This window comes from Caretta caretta, chromosome 1 (genome assembly GCF_965140235.1).
Source record: "Caretta caretta isolate rCarCar2 chromosome 1, rCarCar1.hap1, whole genome shotgun sequence".
Classification (NCBI taxonomy): Eukaryota; Metazoa; Chordata; order Testudines; family Cheloniidae; genus Caretta; species Caretta caretta.
In genome coordinates, this window is record NC_134206.1 from 284,970,007 (window position 1) to 284,987,061 (window position 17,055).

At 41.2% G+C, this 17,055-nt stretch overlaps 1 long non-coding RNA gene across 1 annotated transcript; it reads left to right on the forward strand.

Moving 5' to 3' along the window:
- The first annotated feature begins 3,597 nt into the window (after positions 1-3,597).
- On the forward strand, positions 3,598-16,109 carry LOC125630175 (uncharacterized). The gene is made up of 3 exons (XR_007354579.2): positions 3,598-3,671; positions 11,887-12,040; positions 14,690-16,109. It is a non-coding gene; the product is annotated as an uncharacterized LOC125630175 (long non-coding RNA).
- Positions 16,110-17,055: the final 946 nt, after the last annotated feature.

Sequence of the window (17,055 nt, forward strand, 5' to 3'; positions counted from 1 at the left end):
GCAATGAATAGGTTTCCAGGAACAAAAATTTAAATGTGGAAAGGAAGTTAAAGGCTAAGATGGCTTGACCAAATTGGGGAATGAGAAGCACCCTGTGGGGATCACAGAGTGGATACACAATCATCTGGAAAATGTGTGACTCATTTTTTGAAGGAGTAGGATCTGTCCATTGTCACACAAAAAACTCATGCTCGTGCCCTTTCTATTTCCCACCTTGATTACTGCAAACTCCTTCTTGCTGGCCTCGCTTGGCTATTTGTCTGATACTTCTAGAGCTGTTCTTGTGTTTTCTTCACACAGACCCCCACGTACAGAGCTCCCTTCCTCTTCTCATTCATGTATCTCCTTAAGGCCTACTCTTGCCGCAATATTTATAAAATATTAGTTGACTAAGATTTCTATTTCCAGTAGGCATAATAATAATCTTCCTCCCTTAGTCCATCATGCTGAAGACTAGCTCTCACTGCATAGACTCATAATCTTATTTATAGTACTGCTGTCCTCTCTGCCTTGCTCCTTCCTGTCTGTTTGGTTACTCACTCAGTCATATCTAATGTGGGGCCTTGATCCTGGGAACTTGCCTCTGAGATTCAGAGCAGGTGGAAGTGTCCGCCTATGCAGATCAGCTTCCAGAACTGCATTCTTAAGGCCACAATAGAAGACATGATCACAGTGATAGTCAGTGGGATGATTCACAGATGTAAATTAAGCACATGTGTAGGTTTATTGCAGGATCAGGGCATTACTTTGCAAGCTCCTTGGGGCAGTAATCATGTCTTCTGTTTTTATTTTTTATTTTGGGGGGCATGGTGGGGAGTTCATAGCATGACTTTGGGCACCATTGGAAAAAAGAATAAGGAGAGAAAACATGTATGCGGAGGGAGAAAGAGTGGTTGGGTGTAAAGGGAACTAGGAATCAGGACACTCCAGATCTCTTCCCAGGTCTGTTAATCACTTGTTGTGAGATGTGGTCAACTGACCTCTCCTCAGTTTATCCATCTGGAAGATGAGTATAATACTAGCCTGCTTCATAAGAGGGGTGGAAGGTCTGAGAATTAATTGATGTTTGCAAAGTACTTTGAGATTTTTAGATGAAAGCACTTTGTAAGTGCAAAGATGATGATTGTTATTATTTAGCCCAGTCATTTCTTAATCAGCACTTCCTCCCACTGCAAAGCAAACAAGCAAAAATCAAAAATAACTCTCCCCCGCAAAAAAATCCAACCAAAACCAACCAACCAGATCAAAGCAGAACAAAATAAAAACACACAACAAAAAAAGGAAGATTACTTTTTCTTCAATGATTTAAAAGGTTGTTTGGGTTGCATGTTTCTTTTGTGTAAAGCAAGCTTAAGTTTATAGTAATGGACTATCAAATTATTCAACAATTCTATTACAGTAGTATCCTGATATTTCTGTTTTTCAAAGCACGTTGAGAGAGAAGCTTTTAAATAGTTACGGGTTTCTTCTAAATGATGTGTAACAAGTAATGCTGGAGTTTTTGTTGCAAATCATAACTCTGTATTTAAAAAACAATGGGACTTTTTACTATTCCCCGCTGCCCAAGGGAATAACCTAAAAAGATGTTCCCTTCCAACAAATTTCCCTCTGCAGATCTGGACAAAAGGACAATTGCCCTATATCAATAGCATGTCAATAGCAAAATGCTGTACACTATATGAGAAAACTAATCACATGTAAAATCTAAACGTTCTGTATGGCTCTCCTTGCTTTTATTAGTAGAACTGTGTAGCAGCTGAGTTCCCTCTGGCTTTATACTTGTTTCCTCAGCCTCTAGGGGAAGGTTAGAGAAATCCCAGTTGTTTCCTGTAACAGCGGGCTACAGAGCTTATCTGTTGATCAGGAGCTAGAATCCCGCTTAAGGGTGCAAAATTTTGATGACTTCTTGTGGCTAGTGCAGTTTGTTAACTTCACCAGGGTATAAAAGGTGGATTTGAGTCTCTGCCCAGAGGATACTATGCATAGAGACTGAGATGGCCTGAGGGAAGCCACAATTGGTGACAAAGCTTAGCACTTTCCCAAGAACCATCTAGTATGGCCCACTACTAGAAGAAGGTGACTAGATTTGATGAACCACTGCTCTGATCCAGTATGACAATTCCTATGTTCCTAAGATAAAAAGGCCAATACAATGTTCATACATCATACTGAATTTGCTGATCAGACTGAAATGTATTAAAAAATATCTGACACACGTATTATAGATGGAGGAACCTATTTAAACATTTTGTGAAGGCAACCTTAGTTTTAAAGCTTTAAAGAAATGATAGTTTTCTAGGAATGTGGAGAACAAATTCTCATTTCAACTATGTTGAACAGTAGTTTTGCTGATTGTGAGGTTCAGAAAATACATAGTGTATCTATCTAAGCTTATTTTAAAAGTTTGCATTTTTCCCTCATAAGGCAAAGGTGCTTAAAGGTCTTTTCATGTGTGGTGAGCTTGGGGTTACAAGTCAAAATTCATAGGGAAGACATCTGTTGGATTTAAGGGTGGTGTGACAGGTATGGGAATTTCCTGCAATATCATTGTGAGAGCTTACTATATTATGTTTATATATAATTGTGGGCCAGGTATTGTATGTAATTCCATCGGGGGGAGGAGGACCACAGTCCTGCAGGAACCAAAAATAGTGGGGATGATTAGTGAAATTCTCTCACATTGTAAAAACCTCCAGAGAGCTATCATTACCTGGAGAGACTTGAGGATACTGTTTCAAACTGGATTCTCTGGAGAAGCAGTAGACAAAGAAAAGACTTTTGAATAAATAGCCTGAGTTTAAACTGATTCATGGGGTGCTTGCTGATCGAGCCTACGGCCAGAGTTTTTCTTGGAAGTGTTGGAAGGACTTGACCTATGCCTGGGCATGCTTCTTCTGAGCTAACAACCCTTATGAACTTGTCACCAAAGAAACCCTCCCCCCCCCTTGGTGAGGTTTAAAAGACTGTTCATCTGCTGGAACCCTCGCTGGAGCGGGGTTGATCTCTGGTAAGCTTAATAGCATGTCTGTAGGTTCTTTTATAGTTTTAATATGTTTTCCCAGTAATGTTTTCACTTTAAGAATAAATGTGCTTGCCTAGACAGAGCTGTGTGGTGACATACCTGTGAGTAGTTGAGCTGTTCTTAGCCTCTGGGGACAAAGCAAAGCAGTTCTGCTTAGGCAGTCTGACTTGCTGGGGGAATTCACAGTGTATGCAGGGAACGGTGCAGCCTGGAAATTTGCTGGTCAGAAAGGAGAGAGACATGGGTCTCTTCCCAAGAGAGGTGATGGCTGAGGAGCTGGGACCCTAGAGTGGGTGCCCTTGCTGGACCACGGAGGGGGAATACAGTTGCCCTGAACGGTCACAGACGGATTTGGTGAGTGCTAGAATTGGAGACCTATAACACAGCACTTAAAAAAAATCAGTTGCCTGATTAAAAAATAAATTAAATAGTTGATAGAAACTTTGTGTACACTATAGGTCTACATTACCCGCCGGAGCGGCGGATAGTGATCAATCTATCGGGGATAGATTTATCATGTCTAGTGCAGATGCAATAAATCGATCCCCGATCGCTCTGCCGTCGACTCCTGTACTCCACCATGGTGAGAGGCGGAAGCGGAGTCGACGGGGGAGCGGTGCCAGTTGACCCCGTGCTGTGAGGATGCAAGGTAAGTCGACCTAAGATCAGCTATGCTATTCTTGTAGCTGAAGCTGCATATCTTAGGTCGATCCCCCGCCAGTGTAGACCAGGGCTTAGTACATGAATTCAGAGCTGATGGGTTGCAGCCCACACCCATCGTGGTGTCCTTAATGAACAATGATTGTTGATGTTCTCCACTGTTCACTCTTCCATAGAGAGCACAATTAAGGTAATCCTGGGCTCTATACACAACATGACCCTGCCACCATGCCATGGCCTCACCACTGCGCAGTGATAGGGGTCCCCTTCCCACCCAGAGTGCCACCGTGGTTTCAAGTTGATCTCCTTCTTCCCCAGTGGCAAAGATGATAATACAGAGGGGGTAGGGCAGTAGTAGGAGGGCCCCCTTCTCTTCCCAGAGATCCAAGAGTGATCATTTTTCCATCAAGAGTGGCAGTAGATAGCCTCTCTCTCCACAGAGAGGCAGGGCAGCAGTCGGGGAGCCTCCCAATACTTAACCAGTTTTGGGCTCTATCTTTTTGGGTCGGTGTGCTCGGAATGTTACAATTGTCTCCTCCCATGACACACAAAATTATCTATTGGGGTGCTGCTAGTGGGGTCCCCAGAGCAGTAGGTCTTGAAGTAAACATCTCCATTGATCTGAGTGGGGCAATTCACACCTCCCAGAGTTATTGTTTCAGACTGTCTGCAAACTCAGGCAGATGTCTCCTCACCGGTTACATTTGAGTCATGTTTTCAAGCTATTCTTCACAACCATGAGGACTAAGAAACTTACTTTTTTTGTTTCTTGCTTTTAAAATGAAAGTAGATTTCTTCTATAATTACATGACTCTAGGAACCAGAGCTCTAGGGTTGGGCCTATAGTGCCTATATTGTAATCTGGCCTGGCTTCCATGACAATCTGTTTCCAACTGTTCTCTATCTAACAGACACACAAGAAGCTTGTGGGAGAAAAAAATGCCCACAAATAAAGGAAAAAATAAATGACTCAGCTGAAAAGCAAACAATTTGCTGAACTCTTGCACAGTTGTCAAGAGACAGCCACTCAACCTAAGGGGAGCTATTTAACTTGTCAGCTAACTATAAAAACCTCTTTACGTACTCTTGGGCCTTATAGTACAACTGTATGACCCAGGAAATCAAGTGGAACTTTATGTCTACACTGCAATCAAAGGTGTAATTGCAGCTCTGATAGGCACATCTGTACTAGCTTTAATTTAGCTAGCAGGGCTAACAATAGTAGTAGACTTCAGTGTGGGCTGTACAAACCTGCCCAAAACCCAAGGTATATACTTAATTTTACACAGAAATCACTGCCAGCCCCGGGGCATCTGGGGTCCCACTGTCAGCCTCCCCCGGCCCCGCCTTGCGGGGCTGACAGCTAGAGCCTGACTGCCCAGGGCTGACAGCGGGAGTACAGCTGCCTAGGCTGATAGTCGGAGGTGGCTGCTCCCCTGCCAGCCTAGGAAGTGGGAGAGGTGATTCTACTGCAGCCCCTGCAAGCCTGGGGAGGGTGAAGCAGAGGTGAGGCTGGGAGGGCTGAACTATGGCCTGGGGGGCTGAAGTGAGGAGAGTAGGGGCTGATAGTGGCAAGGGGGCTATATTGATGGTGGGTTCTGAGAAGATGGGGGTGGTTGGATGGGGCAGGGGTCCGGGGAGGGTCAGGACAGAGAGGAGGGGTTGGATGGGGTGGCGGAGAGCAGTCAGGGGTGGGGGTTCTGGGGACAGTCCAGGAGCAGGGGGGGGTGGATGGGGCAGGGGTCCTGGGGCGGCAGTCAGGAATGAGAGGAGGGGTTGGATGGGGCAGCAGGGGGCAGTCAGGGGTGGGGGGGACCACTGGTGGTCAGGGGACAGAGAGTTGGGGGTTGGATAGGGCAGAAATCCTGGGGGGACATCAGGGAACGTGGGGGTTGGATGGGGCAGGAGTCCTGGTGGGGTTGTCAGGGGGCAAGAAGCAGGGGATGGTTGGATAGGGGGCAGGGGCCGGGCCACGCCTGGCTGTTTAGGGAGGCACAGCCTCCCCTAACTGGCCCTTCATACAATTTGTGAAACCTGATGCGGCCCTCAGGCCAAAAAGTTTGCCCAACCTTGGTCTAAGGTAAGGTAATATCACAAGGACCATATGGTATTCAATCTGATAACTCCATGGATAACTCATGGATGAGAGCTCCATGGTTTCAGCTCTATATTTAAACATGACAAAAAGACTTTAAACAGATGTCACAGTGTCTAGTCTTTTGACTGATGTGTCTCAGGATTCTCCATGGCCTATACTGAATGGGACAGTGAGCAACATGGTAGACAGCAGCAGCCTATAGTTGAAGTCTTGCACTTCATGGTTGTTTGAGAATTCAGACAGTAGATCGGCAGTGGTGACTCCAAATTTCTTCAGCTTTAAGAGTGATGACACTCTTTAAGAGAACTTTCCTACAACACTGGAAAGATCAAGATTTTCCCTGCTGTTGGAGGCAGGAGTTACCTACAGCACACCTGGGAAAAGCATGCTTAAACAACAACAAGCTGGATAAATTCTTCTTCTAGTAGTTTCTGCAATTTATAACTTAGGGATGCACTCCTTACCACAAGGCCCCTTCCCTGTCTTCTCAGGTCAGTCCCACTACTCCACCAGTTCAGAGTTCTGTTGCATCCACAACATGTCATTTGGAGGATTTTTGAGTTGAAAGCTTAAGAAAATGAAGCTCTCTATAGCCATACTTTCTCCTGTTCACCAATAGAGGATGGTAGAGTGCTCCTTCCCCTATGGGGCTTCTCTTTTTGTTCACCAACAAATGGTAATAGTGACCTTCCTACCCTCTAAAACAGCAGGTCACAGGGTTTATACACATCTAGATACCCCTACTTCTATTCATTTTTCTCTTTTCTTCCAGCCTCATTTTATTTCTCAATTTTTTCTTTTTATCGCTCCCTCTTTTACCTTGTTTCTCCTTCTGATCAGTCCTTGAGTATATCTCACCATATCGCAATGAAGAATACACAATCCCATCTGTACTTGGGTTCCTTTTCTAAATGAAGACTTTGTTGTTTGGGAGGTGGCAGGAATGACACTGACTTGCATCAAGAGTAAAAGAATTCCCTCTCCTTGCTGTACTATACGTATCATGCTCTGTGCAAGCTAGAGTCAGGGCCCATGTTCCCTGGAGGAACTGTTATTGATGGAGCACCAGTGAATGCGGGGAGTGAGGCTGGAAGCAGCTTAGTCACCTGGACAGAGCAGTGCACAGGGTTTAATAATGTCCCATTTGTTCAACTTAATCTGCGTTCAGCTTCACTCTTTGCGAATGAAACACTACTGGTGAATTAGGTATTCTCCTTCCAGAAGGTTTGTTAAGGAGTGAAGGAGGCAGCATCACATATTGGATTCCCCTTCCGTTAACCCCAGAGGAAAGGAGCCACTGAAACAGATTCAGACCAATCATTTTATCCAGAGGTTCGACAGCTTACAGCAATTATCAACTATCTTTGAAACCTCCTAGTATATAATCTAACCCCTTCTGAGGATAAAGGGGTAGAAAGCGGAGCTGGGCAAAGAACAGATGGGTGTTTTTTGTCGTTCGTTGAAAATTCTGAAAAATTGGGATCCTCAAAAGTATTGAAATCAGAGAGTTCCCAGGTAGGTTGAATAAAAAGACTCTAAATCAAAATGTTCAGGTTTACCACCTTCACCATACAGACAATAGCTAAGTGTCACACAGAATACTTGACATTTTCCCTTCATTTACTCACAGGCTAATTTTCCCATTGAAATCAATGAGAGTTACATGTCCATCTACTTTTGAGGATCAGGGCCTTGGTGTCTTAAGAGCCAAGCATACTTAGAAAGAGAAGTTGAGCTCGCCACGCAGGTCACAGAAGGAAAGTGTGGGAGTAAGTCATGGCCTACCATGTCCTCACTTCAGCCATCTAAAGAAAAGAGGGAGGGAATATTCCCATGTTTGATGGGGTAAAATGAAGCTGCCTGTGGGGATAGTGATGGAGGATGGCTGGGAAGAATATTCATGGGTTTTGTGTCTGTATGAACAACTGTAGTGCATATTCGAAAACTATTGAGTAAGCACGGGCCGAGGTTTGAGAATGTACTAAGCTGCAGTATCAAGGTTCAGATGGATAGGTTAGAGGGGAATATTTTCCTTAGCTATTGTTCAGACATTCGCAGTGCTTATAAAATAGAATTCCAGGGGAATATCTATATATCTGGTGGAAATGTGACAGATCACTCCTGCAGTTTACTGAATGTCACAGTGCAATGTTACAGTCATACACGACATGTTAAACTTGTGCTAGACCTTTCTGTGATTTCTGAGGATGATGTCCTGTTCATGAAGCACTGTTTAGTTGAAATGTTTATGACAATGGCAGAATGTGTCAGAGGTATGAGTTCTAACAGAGTTTTCTTACTGTAACTTTTTTCTACTGGTATTCAGTTTTTCTTTTCAAATGACTTGTACAGACTCTCCTCATACCTGCTTTATTATTCCCGTATACATTCTTAGCATAGTCTTGATTTGTAACTAAAAAGAACAATGAAAGGTTAATGTATAATATCCACACAACAGTGATGTTGTTCAAGTAATTGCAACCATTTTTTAGCCTCTAGTATTTCAGCAGCAACTTTTAGCCACTTTAGGTTATGCTTCACAGCTATCTATTATAGTAAGTGCTTCCTATTATTGAAGAGCATCATCATATTAAGTCCTAATTATTATTACTTTGAAACTCTGAAGTGTACAGAGAAGTGAAAGCAATCATAGCTATGTTTCTTTAAAAAGACAAGTTGCCAACCTTGTACATTTGAACCCCCCAAGTTATTAATAGTAAATTAAATAATATTACTGAAGAACTAGAGAAAAATATAAAGCTGTTTCAGGCTATTGGGAGTCTATTGTTTTACAAGCCTTTTTTTAACCCCATCTAAAAACTGGACACACATCCTTTTCCTGTTTATACAAGACTCTAAAATATCCTTGAAGAGAAGTGCCCCTTGAAGCTTATGTTAATCACTTTGGAGATCTATTATGTTGGCAAAAAGCTTGTAAGTTCTGTACATAATTATGGTAGCCTATACAACTATGTGATTGTGACATTATCCAGGGTACAATCTGGACTGATGGACAGCTGTATCCCCTCAATTCTCCAGTCTGGGGTGCCTTTTACCCTGCTTCGCTGTGAAAGCAACCATTTCTGGCCTGCTGACACACAGCCTCCAGCATGTAAATCACTCCCAGCTAAACTGTATAAGTGCTATAGCCAGCCACTCATAAATTACACTGCAGAGCAATACCAGCAAATGTCCAATCCCAGACTTTCCTCCAAAACTGTGCATCTTGTACTGCCCAATCCTCTTGGACAATACAAGCTCATATAAAACTCTGTCATTTATTGATAGAAAATAATATGCACAACTCTTGTTATCCCTAATGGAGTTTCCCAAACACTTCAATCCAAACACCTGGCTCAGATAAAACCATGAAACAAATGTATTAGCTACTGAAAGATAGATTTTAAGTGACTACAAGTAATGAGGACTAGAAGTCAGAATTGGTGACAAGGAAATGAAAGGTAAAACACAACTAACACCTAACTTAACAAGCTAAATGAATACAAAGCAAAGATCTCTCTCACCACATGTTCCAGCAGTCTTACTGGCTGAACTGCATTCAGTCAGGATCTCCTCCCTCCCAGGTCCAGTGCTGCTTCCTTTGTTCTTCAGGTGTTGATGATGCTGTGGGTAGAGAGCAAGGGAGAGAGATTTGGGGCATCTGCCCTCTCTTCTTATAGTCCTTTGTTTTGCACAAGAATCATCTCCAGCTGATGTTCAGGAGACAGAAAGTCTGTGTGGTCAGGAACCTTAAACTGTTTCTTTGTCAAAATAAAGATCTTTTGCCCACATCCTCTCACCTGCTGAAGAGTGGCCACTTAATCAGTTCCCTTTGATCTCATTGACCCCTCTCTGAGGCATTGGCTAGCCTTTTGTCTCTGGGGAACTTGTTTGTGACTGGCCTCCAGAAAATGTTGAAACATGCCCCAGAAATATCACAGACTGGAATCTTATATCTTTACAAACAATGTTTCCACACATATTTTACCAGGACAATAACAATCAGCAAACCATGAGTTTTCAAATGATATCTTACACAGTTTGTACAAACTTTAACATAATCTTGTAAAACGGGTGAACATGGGGGTACAGACTGTCACTGTTGTTGCACTGTAACTCCCTTCATTTGTTTGTTACACCCATTGACTGTGTCTTGTCTTAACTTAGAGAGCAAACTCTTTGAGGCTGGAATGGTCTCTCACAAGGTGTTTGTACAGTGCCTATTCCCCTGAAACCCTGTTGGAACTCTCTCCATTGATGGGTAGATCTGGCTCTTCATATTATTCATCCAAGTCTCTAAAACTTCGCCTTGACCCTTTCTCTTCTTCCCGTTTTTCCTCCACCAATTTCCCCCCAAGATCTTGGAAGGTATATTGGATTTTGGTACTTTAACTTTCATAGGGGTGATTTTCATACAAGGCTAATCTGGCATGGTCACTTTATGCTCATCTCATATTTCCATTATACACAGGGCAACACAATTTGATAGAAATTCTGCAAATAAAGAAATAAAAATCAACAAAATATAATCATTCTGCAATATATGCAAAATATTTTATTGATTTTGGCTGCTTCTTTCACTCCAACCATTAGAACTGTTTAAGGACATTTCAACAGCACAAGCTGAAATTTTGACCTGTAGCATGGCTCATCAAGAATTACAGTCTGTAAAGTATTGGAAATACAAACTGATAGCTGTCTTTTTTTAAGCCTTTCCTTCTAGTTACAAGCTGTACCCTACAATTTCTTCCTTCTGAAAAAGACTGTTCTCTGCTACCTCTGAGACTGATTTACAACACTTCTGTTGCAAACTCTAGCAATCTCTTCTAAATATCATATTTCAACAGCCTTTAATGTGCAGAAATTTTGCTTACATTGTTCAGTCCATCATCCCCAGTTCCTGAACTAATTAAATCCTTACAGAGTTTATTGGAACCAATTTGTGCCCTTTATTTTCAGGGTCATTTATACTTCTGTGAGTCTCCTATTGATTGATTTTCTTCCTAACTGACATATAGGCCACTTTAGTATTAAAGGTGCTATATGAAAGTAAAATTCAGCGTTGTGTGTGTGTGTGAATAGAGGTGTTTTGCAATAAAGAGAAGCAGCTTCTTCTCCAGGAATACTTTCCTTAGTTATTGTCTGGTCCTCACTAATCCATCCTGTTGCCAGTTTGCCTTCTCATAGAAACTCTTCCCAGCATCTTTTTTTTGGGGGGGGGAGGGGAAGTGGGGGTGCTTGGACATCTAACTGTCACAGAGACCAACACCTGGAGTTCTAAAGTGGCCATTTTGCTGATGCCTTCCAGCAGGCAGGTATTACCTCCTGTTTTTCCTTTCTTATTTCTGAGAAACTTGCACATTCACTACTATAACTATACTATAGTGACACTATGCTGTTATTGAATGGAGAGCTGCAGTTATTTGATCAAGTGCCATATACTCTTCTTGAAATACAATATGGGCCTGATTTTCCTCTCAAGCAGGGGTAAATCAGAAGTAATACCATTGAAGCCAATGGAGCTATCATGGTGTATACTTGATGTAAGAAAGAACAGAGCCCTGATAAGAGTCTTCAAATCTGTTAAGGGCTATTATAAAGACAACAGCAACAAATTGTTCTCTATGCCCACTGAAGGTATGATAAGAAGTAATGGGCTTAATCAGCAGCAACAGAGATTGAGGTTAGATATTAAGAAAAACTTTCTAACTTTAAGACTAGGTAAGCTCTGGAATTGGCTTTCAAGAGAGGTTATAGAATCTCTACCATTGGAGGTTTAAAAAACAGGTTGGACAAACACCTGTCAGGGCTGGTCTAGGTTTACTTTGTTCTACCACTGTGCAGAGGGCTGGACTTGATGACTTCTTGATGTCCCTTGCAGCCCTACATTTCTATGATTCTATTATCTGAATTAGAGCTGTGTGAATAACTGATTTTTTGGTTCATTGGCAATTCTGAAGTATTAAAGACAAAGATTGTCAAACTGGCAAATTCATTAACAGTTTTGGGCTGACCCAGAACTGCATTTTTTGGTGAATAAATAGTTGTCCATTACCTTTTATTCAGCTGCGATCTGAATTCTATCTTCTTCCTCCCTTCCACTCAGCGAGAATGTCCTAGCGGAGTGACCTACACCAAATATAGGATGACTGTAATGTTGGATCTATCCTCCGGCGTATTTTTCACCAGGGATAGTTTTTGCTCTTGATGTGCAGTGGTGCAGGATGTGCTTTGGGTTTCCTCAGTCTCCTACAGCCTGGGTGAGTACCCTAACCAGTAGGCTACTGGTATAAAACCACTATCACTTTTCATGAGGTGCCTTCCTCTGTAGCTGTGTTAGGTACCTAACTGCCTGAGAAGGGCAGGGCATAGGCTTCACCCCATTCTACTGACTAAGTGCGTCAGCTCCCCATTCATCTTGGCTTCTGAAAATCCCATTCTTTGGTGCCCAACTCTCCCCACACATTATACAGGGAGTTTGGGTGCCTAACTCAGGACTGTGAATTCCACTAGGCGTCAGGGCACCTAAAAGACATTGCAACGCTTAAGCCCCTTTGTGGATCTCGTCCTTGGAATGCAAGTTTCCATCCCTTATATAAGTGAATACGTGCTAATGAATTCAGTGGGCTTACTCACTTGAGGAAAGGCTGCAGGATCATGTTCACAGCCCTTAAGCTGCAGTATTGTTCACACGTTTCTCTGGATGTTTTTGGGTGAAAATGTAACACTACAATGAGTCCGTTCCATAACAACAATAAAAACACAACACAATGTGGACTATGTTATAGGAACTACCTTAGCAGATGAGACTAGTGGTCCATCTAGTCCAGTATCCTGTCTGTGATAGTGGCCAGCAGCAGATGATTTAGAGGATATTCCTTCCTCCTTCTACCCTCAAAAAATAAATAACCTTCCCAGTCATGGCACTGTACATAGATACTTCAATAAACTATTTTTACTGTTAATCCCAAATTAGAATGCTAAAGGAAAGAACACTGCTGGATGTACTTAAGATTTCTGTCTGTTTCCCTTGATGAGAGTACAGATAGATGAAGTGGCGAACATCTGCATAGTACCCATACTTTGAAACACCTTGCCTTACTTTGTTACAATATCAACTATATTCAAACATGGAGTTATTTGGTACTTAGTAACTAACATAGAAGTTATCTAATATTTATATGAATAAAAATAAAAAAACAGAAGATGTTAAATCAGCATCAACAACCCACTAAACAAAGCTAATTAGCTAAAACACTTTTAATGAAGCTTTGATTGAAAACCAACATTAATACAAAGTTAACGCTTAATGTGCTCATGTGGCAATTAGGTTTAGTTAATTGAAACTATTTTGAGGGGAGCTTACCATTTTGGGATGCACTTTTGACCTCTTTAAATCATGCATCATAATTTGCTGCTATAGTACTGTCAATTTTTTTACTATTGCTAAATTACGGTTCCTTTCAATCTTGAATAATTTGTATTGAAGAAGTGGAATTGCACAATGGATGGCAGAACTGTGCCTTTTTCAATGAATGGAGAGTGACAAATTCTGCTACCCTTGCTCATCTGGAACAGTAGTTTACACCTCCAGTTCTGATTTCAGTGGGACAACTCAAGGAGAAAGTCCTACTCAGTGTGAATAAGGGTGGCAGAATCAGGTCCTATATGATCAAAACAAAGACTGAGGCTGAGAAACTTCTAAATGCAATTGCATATTTTGAATCACAGAAATGTGGAAATGGAAGACCTAATAGGTCATACAGGTCGTTCCCCTACAAATGCTGTATTGTTCTCTGTTATGTCTTCTGTGTCTTTTTTGAGGAATGACAAATCCTGAATTGTAAAATGGGAAGGAGATTAATACCTACGAATGAGGAAAAAGACTGGGCATCCTTAACTATAGTCAATTTCAGGCACAGTCATGCACAGTTTCATGTACAGTTTCACTGGAAAACAAAATTCAAGGAACAAGAAATGTCCTAAATAAAATGGCTGAGTGCAGGACTTGACACAAAATTTGCTAAAGAATGACAAGCTGTTGGGGGCAATTTAAATACAGAGAAAAAATGGGGAGTAAATAAATAAGACAATAATGAAGATGAAAACAAAGAAAATAAGAGACAAACAGTACAGAATAAAGGGTAGAAACAGGGTTCAAACCTGCAAGGACTGAAGCTGTGGTAAAATTCCCTTTGATTTTAATGGGAGCTGGGCCTGGCCCACAAAGAAATACGTGTGAAAGACACTGGACGATAGGGGCAGTCAGGTCAAAATAAATAATATCAAAGGCAGAAGAGAAAATTGAAGGAAGCAAAACTCAACCAGACCAAAAAAAAAAACAAAAAACAAAACAACCCAGATCAGACAACATATGTGATAGCATCAATTTTCTGTTTAAAGCTGTTCCTAAGTGATGATGTGCATTTTAAAACATACGGGGAAACTTATTATGAATTGTATGAAGGAGCTGACATTATTCAAGCCAAATGACCTTATAGTTCACAACTAATCTAAATTACTTTTAAGGACCTCATAGTTCACAATTAATCTAAATTACTTTTAAACAATTATACAACTTTCTCTTCCACTACAAAAAAAATCAGAATATTACATTTTGATCAAAGGCTTTTATGATCAGAGTTTGTGGAGAGAGTAGATATGAAATGTGCAAGTAGCTAAATTCAGGTCTGAAGTTAAACCTTGAATTTCATCCAAAGATTGAAATTTAAACAGTAATTGAAGCAAACAGGCCTTCCCCTTAATGCCTTGTTCACACTTAAAACATATATAATCCTGGTTGCCATTTTCTTTTAGCAGCAAAACTGAAGCTAATATTTAGAAAGCTGACCTTTTGTTTTACTGTTTCTTTCAGCCAATTGATTTCATGACCTTTTCATTCCTCACAGAAAGAAAAAGAAAAAAAGAAGCTACTGGAAATTCTTGAAGAATTGTTTGTTGGTAGTAGATGAGTATTAGGAAAACCACTGGAATAAAAATAGTTTAGTTTGTAATATTTCTAATAATTAAACAGTGCAGCATTGAAGTGGGTGGGAGATATAAATTATTTACTGAATAATATAACTTTGCAGTTAAGATTAATTGAGAACACATTTTATGTAGTTTTTAGTATAAGCACTCCACACTGATATACATCAGAAAATGAATGTCAGATCTTTGATGTTTTGTTATAATGTCCCATACATACACAGTATGAACAGTCTATGGACTTTAGCATTGCATGTTAGCTCATTAAATGCAATCATTATGCACTTTCCTCATTGGGCATCAAATCCTTTAGCTGTAATTAAAGCATGATCTGTACAGAAAAGGGTTGTGAATATTTGATTTGAATGTGATGCAGCATAGCAATGCCCAAGTCAGGAGGAATCTTTAACTAAAAGAGGAATATATATTGCATTATTCTATGACTCATCTCTGCACCAAGAACTATCTATGGAGTTTGGTAATCTACACAGATTCTTCATCATCACTGAATTAACTAGTTATTTATGGCCGATGGAGTTTCCTGTGACTGTGGGGCCGTTTTCCGATCCTCGGTCCATTCACGTATCCGGGAGGAGTTCCTCTGGGTGGTGTCCACCGACTCCCTTGATGCTTTTGAGGAGCGGTGGGTGCTGTCCGAGGTTCTCTGCTCGGTGTCCCTCTCCGGTTCCCTTTGTTTGACCCTTTGATTGGGAGAGAGAGAAAGGGACCCCAGCCCCAGCCTTTGCTGCTACGGACACCACCACCTTAGAGGGGTCCTTTCACATGTGGGTGCACGTGCTCCCCCCCCCGGGGTTGTCCACCCCACAGCCTGCCCCTCTTGTTGGGTGCTTTCAGAGGAGAGAATTGTTGGTGACACTGGGCATGGCGCCAGGTAACTCGAGGGGGTGGCAGACCTTGAGAGTTGATGAAGCCCCCTCGCTCTGGGCCGCCAGGTAACTCGGAGGGGTGGAAGACCATGAGAGTTGAGGAAGCCCCCCGCTCTGGGCCCGGGCAAGCTTGAACACTTCCCTCCCCTGAAGCTAATGAGAAAACAATTGTGATTGGCTGCTGTGTTATACATTGCATATGCTGTTTTTACTTTGTAAGTGTGTTATGCAAATAAAAACATCCTTTTTGCTTCCAAAAAAAAAAAATTACTCTCCTATAGCCATCTGGCCCAACCCTGTCACATCCTGTATCTGGTCTTTCCCCCACATTGTCATGTTCTTCATGTCATGAATTCTTACTGAAATAAAATGCTTTGATTTGAGATTATGGTAATTGATCTTGTCACTTTACCAAGTTTGTAAAATATAAATAAAGGAAAAAACTCATCTATACATTTCAGCATAATAGATTTGGAAAGATTCTGTATTACTGATTAAAATTTCATTGCCTGAAATTCTGCTTCGTGTGGTGTATTTTAAGTAGTTTTAAATAGTGAAACTCATTAAAAAATGTTGCATCTCGTCCAAGTTGATGTTAATAAAATTCTTACGATTTATATTTTTAGTTAAAGATAGGAGGAGTACTCCAAGTCTGCCAACAAAGACAAATGTAAAACTGCAAAATTTTGCAAGAGCAATCTTTTAGTCCAATAATGTACAAAACCTGGTTGATACTTAGTCACAAGTATTGAATGGTACCTTATTGTTATTAATAATTATTATAATGATTTATATTATTGCAGTGCCTAGGAGCCCCAGTCATGGAGCAGAAGCCCACTGTGTTAGGTGCTGCACAAACACAGAACACACAGATAGTCCCTGCCCCAAAGAGCTTACAGTCTAAGGACATGACAAGAGACAATAGATGGATAAAAACAGACCCATAGAGGAGTACAAATCATGGATGCCTAGCGGCTGATCCAATGCCCATCTGTGGAAATATCTGGATGAGGTTGCTCGTTCCATGTTGCACACCAGAGTTTGAGTGTCATGATATGGGTTGTTGACTTGTTATATTGTCCACTTTTTTATACTACTCATCAATGGCAAATTTCTTACAATGCTCTGTTTTAAAACTACAACTAATACATGTATTAATTCTTTGCAGAGATGTAATAGGACTGTGAATGTGGGAGGAAATGTATTATAAATGGTTTATGATTTCTTCTGTCTTCACTGAGTGAAGCTGAGCCACAATATGGCGTCAATTTTCCTTAAATAAAGATGGAATTTTAATGGTGTCTTAATAAATGAAGGCAGCAATAGTCATGGCTAGTGTGAATCCAATAGTAAGAAGGAAAATTAGAATTTGAAAGGCAGCTCAATACAATATCGCATGC